The 13,162-nt window shown below is 41.0% G+C and overlaps 1 protein-coding gene across 8 annotated transcripts in view; it reads right to left on the bottom strand.

The window, feature by feature from the left end:
* The window catches only part of LOC120060082 (forkhead box protein P1-B-like), a 236,240-nt gene that overhangs the window by 195,711 nt on the left and 27,367 nt on the right, over positions 1–13,162 (bottom strand). For 7 of the 8 annotated variants that reach the window (XM_039009214.1, XM_039009198.1, XM_039009205.1 and 4 more), the window contains exons 2-3: positions 10,134–10,232; positions 7,585–7,685 (exon numbers count right to left, since the gene is read on the bottom strand). The gene's annotated coding sequence lies outside the window, so the exon portion shown is untranslated. The remainder of the gene's footprint in view (positions 1–7,584; positions 7,686–10,133; positions 10,233–13,162) is intronic. The other variant, XM_039009163.1, reaches the window with a different exon arrangement.

The following is a 13,162-nucleotide window of genomic DNA, read 5'->3' as shown; positions in this document are numbered from 1 at the left end:
TTTACCTGAAATGCCCAAGGACCTCTACTCTGACAATTAATCCACACATAAAACGGCCAACCGAATCGTTCCTAGTCATCTCTCCTCCTTCCAGGCTTTTTCATCGTTTAAATTATATGGTGATCGCATCTAAACTTTCACTGTATTACCACGACTACCGGCAAAACAGTTCGTCTTTCTATCACCCACGTGGGGATTAACAATGAGGAGATGGCACGTGGGTACCTGCTTCTATAAACCAATGAGGAGATGGCACGTGGGTACCTGCTTCTATAAACCAATGAGGAGATGGGAGAGGCAGGACTTGCAGCGCGATCTGCGTCAGAAATAGGAATGAGTTCTATTTTAGCCCTTGGCGTCGCAGGCGCTCGTTGGCGCGCGCAAGCAGTGTGGGTGCAATAATTGAATAACATGGATTTCTACATTTATTTTGTGACTCTCGCGCACACGACGTGTCCGGTCTGGTCAGCATGTAAGTGTTAAGCACAGCAGTCTGCCTCCTAAGTTCTACATTATCTCATGAAGCATGAGGCGGTCAGTATAATATCGCACTACTTAGACAAGTGATCCATGAACAAAACAGAGATACAATATCTCTTTGTATTTGTAAGCATTTACATTACATTTACATTTAAGTCATTTAGCAGACGCTCTTATCCAGAGCGACTTACAAATTGGTGCATTCACCTTATGATATCCAGTGGAACAACCACTTTACAATAGTGCATCTAAATCTTTTAAGGGGGGGGGGGGGTTAGAAGGATTACTTTATCCTATCCTAGGTATTCCTTAAAGAGGTGGGGTTTCAGGTGTCTCCGGAAGGTAGAGCCTCATTAAAGCCATTGACCATATATACTATCAGGAATGATGCTAATGTTCAAGAGCTCCCTCACTCATTCTAGTTCAATATCACTGTTTTAAGCTGTTTTGAAGATAAAGCCTGCCTCCCTTTCTCAATGACAAGTGTTCCTTTTATTTACCAATATCAATGAGAAGCATTGACAATGACTTCAAAATATCACTGACAATGAAATCGTACAATAAAAATTAGCAATACTGCAATTTCAAAGAGACTCAATTGACTGCAAAATGCTAAGGAGGTTTAGTGAGCTACTTAGGTGTATTAACACAATGCTGCCTGGAGACTGGATGGTTTATCACTTTGCACACTCTCAACAGATGTGCATTTTATTTAAGTGGCAGGTTCTCCTGAGTTTGCCCTGGTGTCCTGCCGTAATAAAAACTGCCTTTGAAACGTGGTGTGTGTGGACTAATATCAACATGAAACGTGGTGGGTGGGGACTAGTACCAACATGAAACTTGGTGCGTGTGGACTAGTACCAACATGAAACGTGGTGGGTGTGGACTAATACCAACATAAAACATGATGTGTGTGGACTAATACCAACATGAAACGTGGCATGTGAGGACTAGGGTCAACATGAAACGTGGTGGGTGTGGACTAATCCCAACATGAAACGTGGTGTGTGAGGACTAGTACCAACATGAAACGTGGTGTGTGAGGACTAGTACCAACATGAAACGTGGTGTGTGAGGACTAATACCAACATGAAACGTGGTGTGTGAGGACTAGTACCAACATGAAATGTGGTGTGTGAGGACTAGTACCAACATGAAACGTGTGTGTGGACTAGTACCAACATGAAACGTGGTGTGTGAGGACTAGTACCAACATGAAACATGGTGGGTGTGGACAACAGGACTAAGGCAGGAGAAAGTCAATGTGTGTGAAAATTCTGTTGCTCCATTAGAGGAAATGTATTCAAGATTGGCAGGTCCACCAGATATGTAATTGAATCAATTAAGTGTAACAGTAGACACATGCACAAACACACACCTTTTACTTTCAGTAAAGGGGCTACTGTATTGTAGGGTGACGACACTGATAATTACACAGTAACTACGCCATACAGTACAATGTAATTACGGAGATTTACACCTCTGACACCCCTTCCCTCCCATTTTACAAGCCAAGCCAAGAGGAATTCCTGGCAGGGTGTACATACACTCTCAGACACACACACACACACACACACACACACACACACACACACACACACACACACACACACACACACACACACACACACACACACACACACACACACACACACACACACACACACACACATTCTCTCTCTCTGTTTCTCGGCACACACTCTTAAAGTTTCCCACTCCCTTTCCCAGTGACCTGTGCTGACCTTGGTCCTACCTCCCGAGGACGGGCAGGAAGTCGTGCTGAGTGAGTGCTGCTGGGTCTGTCCCAGCTTCTAGCCTCCCAGCCTCCAGGCCCAGCCTCCCAGCCTCTTACACAATGCAGTCTGCCTGGAACAGGGGTCTCCCAGCACCCGCCTCACACTCGTTTGTGAGATGATCAAACCTGCGGAATTGTGGGAGGGGCAGGGAGGCACATCCTGCGTGAAACCGCATCCTGAACAAGCATCACCGTGTCTCACTGTAAATAAATACTCTCTCCTCACACGGCTTCCGTCAACTGTCATTGCCTCGGCTCCAATCACCTTCAAGTCAAAACAGGAAAGTGCAGAGAGGCGAGGGAGATGGCAGATACGAGCTTTAATTTGCTTCTCGCTGCAGTTTCACCTTGGCGGCGGTGCTTCCTATTCTCCTGCTCCGCCAGCTGCCCGGGGTCTGTCCCGGACCCCTAGCCCTTCCTGTCATCCTTCATTACCGCATCATCCATGGGGAGGTGGCGGCCATAAAGCCGGCAAGTCACCATTAGGTGCAACTCGGACCATTTGTGAAGCACCCGGCACAGACACTTGAGACCAAACACACGGCTCCTGTAGTAGCCTAGAGAGCCTGTAGTGTACAGCAGCACAGGGCCAGCTGACTGCCTTACTACCTGCTAATCCCCTAAGCATTATCAGATCTACAGCTGAACAACAGAGTATGACAGAGGCAACAACGGAGACATGACAACAAGCTCATCGTTGACAAATTGCTTTCTGTTGAACTGCAGACAGGCTAAATGCACGATTATCTTACAAACTGAATGGGGTGTTATAAGGCAGCTCATACTTCATGATGATGAACTCAACACATTACATAACAGTGGGGTACACAAGAGAATATAAAACATCTACTTGAAAATGATCATGTTTATCTACAGTGCCTTCAGAAAGTATTCACACCCCTTGAATTTTTCAACATTTTGTTGTGTTACAGCCTGAATTTCAAATATAACACATTTAGATTTTTTGTCCCTGGCCTACACACAATACCCCATAATGTCAAAGTGGAATTTAGTTTTTTTGAAATGTTAACAAATTAATAAAAAATGAAAAGCTGAAATGTCTTGAGTAAAAAGTATTCAACCCCTTTGTTATGGAAAGCCTAAATAAGTTCAGGAGTAAACATTTGCTTAAAAAGTCACATAATACGTTGCATGGACTCTGTGTGTAATAACAGGGTTTAACATGATTTTTGAATGACTACATCATCTCTGTACCCCACACATACAATTATCTGTAAGGTCCCTCAGTCGAGCAGTGAATGTCTACCACAAAGACCAGGGATGTTTTCCAATACCTCGCAAAAAAGGGCAGCTATTGGTAGATTAATAAAAAAAATAAAAAAGCAGACATTTAATATCCCTTTGAGCATGGCGAAGTTATTAATTACACTTTGGATGGTGTATCAATACACCCAGTCACTACAAAGTTACAGGCCTCCTTCCAACTCAATTGCCAGAGAGGAAGGAAACCACTCAGGGATTTCACCACGAGGCCAATGGTGACTTTAAAACAGTTACAGAGTTCAATGGCTGTGATAGGAGAAAACTGAGGATGGATCAACAACATTGTAGACACTCCACAATACTAACCTAATTGATAGAGTGAAAAGAAGGAAGCCTGTGCAGAATACAAATATGATATATATATATATATATATATATATATATATATATATATATATATATATATATATATATATATATATATATATATATATATATAATATAATATATAAATATTATATAAATATATGGTAATATTGTTTGCAACAAAGCAATAGAGTAATACTGCAAAAAATGTGGCAAAGCAATTCACTTTTTGCCCAGAATACAAAGTGTTATGTTTGGGGCAAATCCAATACAACACATTACTGAGTACCACTCTTCATATTTTCAAGCATAGTTGTGGCTGCATCATGTTATGGGTATGCTTGTATTCATTAAGGACTGGGGAGTTTAAAAAATAAACTTAATGGAGCTAAGCACAGGCAAAATCCTAGAGGAAAACCTGGTTCAGTATGCTTTCCATAGACACTGGGAGATGAATTCACCTTTCAGCAGGACAATAACATAAAACACAAGGCAAAATATACACTGGAGTTGCTTACGAAGAAGACAGTGAATGTTCCTGAGTGGGTGAGTTACAGTTTTGACTTAAAGAATTTTGAAAATAATAATGGCCAAATGTTGCACAATCCAGGTGTGGAAAGCTCTTAGAGACTTACCCAGAAAAACTCACAGCTGTAATCTCTGCCAAAGGTGCTTCTACAAAGTATTGACTCAGGGGTGTGAATACTTATGTAAACAAGATATTTCTGTATTTCATTTTCAATACATTTGCTAAAAACATGTTTTCACTTTGTCATTATGGGGTATTGTGTGTAGACTGGTGAGAGAAAAACATATATTAAATCAAATTTGAATTCAGGCTGCATGTGTAATAAGTCAAGGGGTATGAATACTTGACTTGAAAAAGCTCCATTTGGTTCTATTGTGTTACCAGACTCTGAAACAAACACATCAACACAATGGCTGTCCTAATCCAGCTCTTGCTTAAGGGGTGAGAGCTTCCAAACCTTCCGTCCCTCAAGCACTCCCTACATTATTTTATTATACTTGAATGAGTCAAGCTGAAAATTGCAGGCAGCATTGCCCACCAGGCTTGAAAAATCATTCAGTTACTGATCTTGCATGAGTGGCTATAAAACTGCCCTGTGTGTGTATGTGTGTGTGTGTGCAAAATTATGGATAGCTGAAAGTGTCTTACAATGACCCATTTTCTGGTGACGCCTGACAATTTTTGACAACTATTTTAAATCTTTATGGTTATGCACTATTTTGATTGCCAGAAAACAGTGGAATACAAAATATGCCATGCAGTTACTTCTATACAAAATCTGAAGTAGTTTTGCCCAATTTGACTTTTCAACTGTGGTCTGTTGAGGTCACTCCTCAACATAGAGAGAAGACAGGACAGCAGCAGAGAGACAACAGGAGAGGTACATTATTATTTTTACACAAATCCGTGGTAAAGCCAGGCACATGAAACAAACCACTCCATAGGTATGCTGCTATGCCGGACCACAAAATACTGAGTGAGTGATCTAAATTCAGTGTTTAGCTCCATCTGGATCCATGGCCTAGTATTTTGACATCTTATCAGGAATCGTTTGAGCAGTGATTAAGCTAGGTTACTGATCTGATGAGGCCCGCCTGCTCTCTACAGTGGCAGTAGCGTTTAGTGGGACGTATGTTGAGCTGCTGTTAAATGTGTGTTAAGTTCTGCCATCCCAGTCAGGTGGCTACAGGCTTCACCACACAGCGTTCAGTCCATGCCTGTGGAGCAGACACATGACTATAATGGTAACGTCTCACTGAGCACGCCTTGGCCTGCCCAAGGGCGTTGTTTGGGAGAGTGTATGCGTACAGTATGTCCATATGTTTGTGTATGTGTGTGTGAGAGGGAGCACTATATCCGGAGGATTCGTAGTTGTTGTTCATTTCCTGTTCAGTGACAAAATGAGCACATAAAGGCTAAACGGCACTCTTCCCTGGCCTTTAACCACATCACAGCAGTTTTCCACTAACCACAGATAATTATACAATTAAAACAATTTTCTGTGTCTATCTGTCAAACTGATCTAATTTGCCATTAGAATGACACTAGAGCAATGAGGCCTCGCTCTCTCTTTCCCTGAGCGAAACCCGTCTCCTCTCTATCACATGACTAGGGAGAAACATCTGCAACAGAGGAAAACACTAACTGAGCTGGGAGGAATAGGAGGTCTACTTGTTAAGCAGGATGTTAGTGAATAAAGCAGGACCCGGTGGCATTCAGTGTGACCCATAGTTTTCATAGGGCCACAAGGAAATGGAGAGGTTCAGTTGACTGTTGGTTTAAATTAACATTCAGTTGCTGAGAGAAAAGGACCTGAGTGACATTCATATTTTCTAAGACAATACTCCTTTATGCATGTCGTACTTGACATAAATGATTCATTATGACAAAGAAAAGCAGAGCTAAACAAATAAGTCATAAATTAAAGGTCAATACCGACTGGCATTGTGGGATAAATCAAAATTCATACATGATTGTGATCATTTCACAAGACAGCAACTGTTGACTATGCATTTGAAAGCAAAACTACAGAGAAAGGAAATAGAGGATAAATGTATTATATCCATTATTTCTCTAAATATGTGTTCCTTATATATTGCCCTTACATATGGGCAACATATTAAAGGAAAAGTGACTGTTGCGATCCAGTGACTGTGTGCGAGTGTGGAAACTGCAGTCTGTATCAGGGCCAGAAGAGTGACCTCCCTCTGGGCCAGCAGATTGAGCCCTGCCCTCCAGCCTGCAGCCGGAGAGGGTGTGAGGGACAGTGGGTGGGAGGAGGCTCAGAAGACCTTGACCTGGAAATCCTACCTCTCTCCCAGTCTACCCACTGAGGACAAGGAACTCAGATAGGAACTCCTTTTCAAGAAGTTAAAGGAAAATGTGTGTCTGCCCAGCCTGGTATGCCTGTGTCTAACTGGTCTCAACCACAATGGAAATCCTTTTATGTTTATGGGTGATCTTAATGAGGATACATACCCATTAGGTTTCAGACCTGCAATAGAGGAGCTCTGTGGTATTAGCCATGAACAAGTGCACCATCAGCACAGAGAAAGAACAGTGTTTTATGGCAACAGATCACTGACTCAAGCCATTGGCCACAGAGACCACAAATGAGGCGTTAAGTGTAGCGGCACAGCAGCGGAGAAGGGTAGATAGATGGAGAGATGTGCCCTTCTTCTCCTTTCATCCATGCATGTGTCCGCTCTCCCTCTTTCCACTCCTCCCTAAACCAGTCTCCCTCCCTCTATACTCCATTTCACCTCCCTCAATACTCCATTTCACATTTACATCAAAACATGTTGAAGAGGCCCACAATGCACTGCCACTAAATAACAACTGTCACCTAGAGTATAATTCATTAAACCAATGTTAATGTTGTCTTCCTCTAATGTCATTTGTATAATTTTAATTTAATTCTCCAACAATATTTGGGGAGAATTTTAATTGACGTTTGCTGTCATGAATTGTTGGGCAGAGACCAAGGCACAGGCACAGAGAAGTTAAAAAACGCATCCTGACATAGAGATTGAGAAAGAGAGGCGTAGTGGCAAGGCGAAGAGAGGGGCCTGCTGGGACGGTTTCATCATCACCGCCACCCCCCCTGCTGATGGGATGAGGCGAGGGAGGGGGGGGGGGCAATAGACTCTTCTTCACAGTCTGAGATTTAATTGCACACAGATTCCATTACCTCCGCACAAATGTCACGTTCACTTCTGATCAGGGGCAAGGCAGGCGCTGGCAGCCAGCCAGACTACAGTGCAGAAAGTATTCAGCCAATCAGAGCACCCGCTGCAGACAGGGGAGAGGGACAGGGAGAGAATGCCAAAGATATTAAAAACAAAGGATTGTCATAAACAAAGCTGCCGAAGCTGCTATGACCGGTGTACTATGCATCATTTAGGGAGTAAAGTGTGTATCTTTTGTTTTGATTGCTACTTTTCATTGATTTGGTCAATATGACATAAGGTGATCATTTAGAATGATACAGTAAAAAAAATGAAAGGCTGCCATCTATATGGTGATATTCTGTAGATGTTTGTGAAATACATGTTCTGCATTTTCAAATGTAATGTTAGAAATCTAACCCTAAAACTTCTTCAAAACACAATTGGTAATAACAATAACAACAACATGTTTAGCATAATGTCTAATTAAAGTCACTATTCAATATTTACATTTACATTAAAACTCCATACATACAGTTGAAGTCGGAAGTTTACATACACTTAGGTTGGAGTCATTATATCTCGTTTTTCAACCACTCCACAAATTTCTTGTTAACAAACTATAGTTTTGGCAAGTCGGTTAGGATATTTTTTTTAAATAATTTAATTAATAATTTTTCCAACAATTGTATACAGACAGATTATTTCACTTATAGTTCACAGTATCACAATTCCAGTGGGTCAGAAGTTTACATACACTAACTTGACTGTGCCTTTAAACAGCTTGGAAAATTCCAGAAAATTATGTCATGGCTTTAGAAGCCTCTGATAGGCTACTTGACATCATTTGAGTCAATGGAGGTGTACCTGTGGATGTATTTCAAGGCCTACCTTCAAACTCAGTGCCTCTTTGCTTGACATCATGGGAAAATCAAAAGAAATCACCCAAGACCTCAGAAAAAAAATTGTAGACTTCCACAAGTCTGGTTCATCCTTGGGAGCAATTTCCAAACGCCTGAAGGTACCACGTTCATCTGTACAAACAATAGTACGCAAGTATAAACACCATGGGACCACGCAGCCGTCATACTGCTCAGGAAGGAGACGCGTTCTGTCTCCGAGAGATGAACGTACTTTGGTGCAAAAAAAGCAAATCAATCCCAGAATAACAGCAAAGGACCTTGTGAAGATGCTGGAGGAAACAGGTACAAAATAATCTATATCCACAGTAAAACTAGTCCTATATCAACATAACCTGAAAGGCTGCTCAGTAAGGAAGAAGTCACTGCTCCAAAACCACCATAAAAAAAGCCAGACTACGGTATGCATCTGCACATGGGGACAAAGATCGTACTTTTTGGAGAAATGTCCTCTGGTCTGATGAAACAAAAATAGAACTGTTAGGCCATAATGACCATTGTTATTTTGGGAGGACATTAGAATGGGGAAGGCTTGCAAGCCGAAGAACACCATCCCAACAGTGAAGCACAGGGGTGGCAGCATCATGTTGTGGGGGTGCTTTGCTGCAGGAGGGACTGGTGCATTTCACAAAATAGATGGCATCGTGAGGCAGGAAAATGATGTGGATATATTGAAGCAACATCTCAAGACATCAGTCAGGAAGTTAAAGCTTGGTTGCAAATGGGTCTTCCAAATGGACAATGACCCCAAGCATACTTCCAAAGTTGTGGCAAAATGGCTTAAGGACAACAAATTCAATGTATTGGAGTGGCAATCACAAAGCCCTGACCTCAATCCTATAGAAAATATGTGGGCAGAACTGAAAACGTGTGTGCGAGCAAGGAGGCCTACAAACCTGACTCAGTTACACCAGCTCTGTCAGGAGGAATGGGACAAATTTCACCCAACTTATTGTGGGAAGCTTGTGGAAAGCTACCCAAAACATTTGAGCCAAGTTAAACAATTTAAAGGCAATGCTACCAAATACGAATTGAGTGTATGTAAACTTCTGACCCAATGGGAATGTGATGAAAGAAATAAAAGCTGAAATAAATCATTCTCTCTACTATTATTCTGACATTTCACATTCTTAAAATAAAGTGGTGATCCTAACTGACATAAAACAGGGAACTTTTACTAGGATTAAATGTCAGGAATTGTGAAAAACTGAGTTTAAATGTATTTGGCTAAGGTGTATGTAAATTTCCCACTTCAACTGTAAGTAGTAATATTTTCCGCAATGCATCAAAGTATTCATTTAAAACCTGCTAATTTGAATAAAATAGGAACATCATATTTTCAACAAAGTTCTTGATAAATTTAGCTGACACATTATTTGTAAGACATTCCGATTAGTTGTCTCATTATTCAAAGTCATAATGCAATTTGGTCAAATAAAATAGTTTTCAATTATTAGCCTGAACAATTAACAATTCATGAAAATACTTTTGAGTATGTGTTGGTATCTAGTTTAACCTAATTATAATAAGATGCAAATTAGCCTAACAAGTTAAATCGCACTATGCTGCAGCCTTCTAGTTCACAGAGAGGCAGAGAACATTTGAAATAAAACTGACACCGAAAGTAGATAAGAGTAAGGATGTGCACATACCGTGTTCACTTGTGTAGGAAAGACTGGCGTTCCATTCTTCCAATGAAAATTCAGCTCAGGGTCTTCAGGGGCGGGACCATCGGGAGTTCACAGATGACACTGTATTTAGGTATGAGAAGGACAAAAGAGAGGGTTGTCACTAGTTACCAAAGTCATAATCATGGCTAAACCATGCATATTTCTATAATGTATCTTCTTAAAATTTGATTTTAAATCTTAACCTTAACCCTAACCACAATGCTAAACTTATGCCTCACACTAACCTTAAATTAAAGACCAAAAAGCCCATTTTTGGTTTCATAAATCTTTACGGTAAAGCCCATTTTGACTTTGTGGCTGTGGTAACTAGTGACAACCAGAAGAGAGGGTCAGGGGAGACATAGATAAGACTATTACAAACAGGAAGTGAAAAGGTAAGGAAAGTACCTACAGTTCACTGGTCATGTCTAGATGGTATACAGCTTTTGTCAAATTGATCTAACCTTCTACATGAATTATCCTAACCTGCTGCATTAGTTTTCCTGAACCTGCTACGAAAAGTAAATTCTGACAAAAGCTGTATCCCTTCTAGACAAAACCCAGTTCACTTAACCCACATCAACAAGAGTGGCATTATCAGAGGGAAAATTAAACGTGATCAGCTACAACCACACATATTTTACATGCGTTATGACGCACTGATTCCAGTTGTCATCTCCTGACCTAAATACATAGTCATCTCACTGTTTTCATCTTTTCAAAGACAGATTAGTATGACTGATATTTAACACTATCTCACAATTGCATAATGCGGTGATGATGCTGCTGATGTAAATGTCAGCGTTAACAAAATAACAATGTGTACAACCACAGAAATCTGATTCCCCCGGAACGCTGTATGTTCTCAGTGACATATTGACCTATAAACCTGCACCATTGTGTGTGAGCTCTGTCTGAAAAGAATCTGGATTTTGCAAGGCCATTTTCTGAACACCATTCTGAAAATTCAGTCTGTTCCAAAATTACAATTGTGAACTTGGGTCATCGACAGACCTAAAATCAATACCAGATAATATTGGCCTCTTTACATGCTGTACTTGTTGAACTATTAATTCATAAGACAACAACATGTCTGTCTGTCTGTCTCTGTGTGTGTGTGCAACTATCTCTCACAGTTTCACGTCAGAATTCAACGTTCATCCATGTTTCTCAAACTTGAATTTTTTAAATGTTTAATATTAAGTTCAGGCATTAACTCCAAAATCTTAAAGTTAGGCATTAACTCAGAATGGTTAAGGTTTGGGATAGGCTTAAAACAAAAATCTCAAACACAACTTTCTATCGCTGGATTCAACCTTGCAACCTATCCACCATCCCCGTCCACAACACCCTAAGCAAAACCGAAACCTACATGAAGGTAAGAGAGCTCACTGTTGCCCCTAGTGGCCGGTTTCTATGTAATCTCCAGACATCATCAGAAATGGATGAACGTTGAATACTGACTTGTATCACGGGTGACCTGGATATGCGTTCGAGCGTGTGTCGGTCTATCTATATCTTTAAACCTATCTGTTTATGGCATGAGTGTATAATGCATATTTTTTCCCCCATCGGCAGAACAGAAGAAGGAGATCCAGAACCATTAATTGAGCTTGTCTATGAGAGACAGTGCCAAAAGACCAAATATATAACTCTGTCTCTCTCTCTGTACAGCACTAGTGTGTAGAGGCCCCAAACCATACACAACAAACCACAGGCCCGCCTCATAATTCATGAGTGTGGAATTTGGCTAACCCCATTAACGTGGCGTTGTTTCCACAGCCAGATCACATTCCTCTGCCCGCCATCAGCCTCTGAACGGCCCCTGATAAGACCCTTCTGATTACCCGTCTGCATGCCTGTCATTACAGGGCGGCAGGTAGATTAGTGGTTAATAGTGTTGAGCCAGTAACCAAAAGGATGCTAGTTTGAATCCCTGAGCAGACTCAGTGAAAAATCTGTCGATGTGCCCTTGAGCGAGGCACTTAACCCTAAATTGCTCTGAATAAGAGTGTCTGCTGAATTGTAAATGACTCCCAAAAATATGTTTATCCCAATAGACCGCTTCACCCCTCTGAATTTATGGCTGCACCATGGTGGCTCCAACTTGCTCAAAAAGGAAAGACTTGGGAAAAGAGTACCACCATGCAGAATTTACAATGGTAATAATTGATGAGATCATTCGAAAGAGATTGGATTTATGCATGGTCTCGTATAAGGGATCTGAAGAAAGATTAAAAATACTTCAATTTTGAAATGAGGTACCCTACTTTTATTTCACTTCGCAAATGAGCACTTAAAAAGTGATGGTTTAGTTTAAAGACGTGCTACTGCTTTCCATCCATAAAATGAAACAAACAACCAAGCACTGTAAGATACAGTACAATATCTTCAGTCATTTTCACTGCGGCAACATCAAATAGACAGATACAACAGCTAAGTTATTCTTCACTTGTGGACTTCCACACAGCAGCTGCTCAACACACAACCTTCAGCTTTAGAAACATCTGGTTTTAATCTCTCCTTTTGACCCAAATTACAGTCCTTGTCAGTTTCAAAAGGAACTCGTAACCAGACACTTTAAAATATACTGAACAAAAATATAAATGCAACATACAACAATATCAAAGATTTTACTGAGTTTACATGTCTTTTGAGGAAATCAGTCAACTGAAATAAATTCATTAGGCCATAATCTATGGATTTCACATGACTGGAAATACAAATATGCATCTGTTGGAACCTGAGAAACAAGGGGCCTCACAATGGGCCTCAGGATCTCATCATGGTATTTTTATGCATTCAAATTGCTATCGATAAAATGCAATTCAGTTTGTTGTCTGTAGCTTATCCCCTGCCCATACCATAACCCCACCACCACCACGGGGCACTCTGTTCACAACGTTGACATCAGCAAACCGCTCACCCACACAACACCATACACATGGTCTGTGGTTGTGAGGCTGGTTGGATGTACTGCCAAATTTTACTAAAACAACGTTGGGAGGTGG

This window comes from Salvelinus namaycush, chromosome 2 (genome assembly GCF_016432855.1).
Source record: "Salvelinus namaycush isolate Seneca chromosome 2, SaNama_1.0, whole genome shotgun sequence".
NCBI classification, from domain to species: domain Eukaryota; kingdom Metazoa; phylum Chordata; class Actinopteri; order Salmoniformes; family Salmonidae; genus Salvelinus; species Salvelinus namaycush.
The sequence above is the reverse complement of the archived record's forward strand: the minus strand, read 5'-3'. Positions and strand labels throughout refer to the sequence as shown.